Below are 545 nucleotides of genomic sequence, written 5' to 3' on the forward strand. Positions count from 1 at the left end.
ATCCACAAGTCCACTTATAGACTTTCATTTAGCTTACTGATACATTCACTCCGACTGGGTAACTCTAGATTATGTGAGGCTGACACTATTTCCCTATTCACTTTTAGGGGAAGCTAAAAGGTGGTTGAATATGGAGCTATCTAATTCAATCACATCATGGGATAACTTAGCCAAAAAGTTCCTCATCAGATTCTTTCCATCAAGCAAGACTGTAAAACTTCGTAGTGATATAGTGAGCTTCAAATAGAAGCCTGATAAAAACCTCTATCATGCTTGGGAATGATTCAAGGATCTTCTTCAAGAGTGTCCACACCACCAACAGTTTAATAAGGTACTTTCTCATACTTTTGTAGAAGATCTTGATCACAATACGAAGATTTTGCTAGATTCAGTCGCAGGTGGTCAAGCATTGGAGCTAACTTATGATGAGCTGTACACATTTCTAAACCACATAGCATAAGGAAATCTAGATTGGCATTCAGATTCTAGAAGTCCACAAAAGAAATTACGGGTGTATTGGAGGTGGACCAATTCAAAGCCTTATC

At 38.2% G+C, this 545-nt stretch overlaps 1 non-coding gene across 1 annotated transcript; it reads right to left on the reverse strand.

The window, feature by feature from the left end:
- Nucleotides 1-214: 214 nt before the first annotated feature.
- LOC124899118 lies at nt 215-325 on the reverse strand. The gene has a single exon (XR_007056256.1). It is a non-coding gene; the product is annotated as a small nucleolar RNA R71 (small nucleolar RNA).
- Nucleotides 326-545: the final 220 nt, after the last annotated feature.

This window comes from Capsicum annuum, chromosome 5 (genome assembly GCF_002878395.1).
Source record: "Capsicum annuum cultivar UCD-10X-F1 chromosome 5, UCD10Xv1.1, whole genome shotgun sequence".
Classification (NCBI taxonomy): Eukaryota; Viridiplantae; Streptophyta; class Magnoliopsida; order Solanales; family Solanaceae; genus Capsicum; species Capsicum annuum.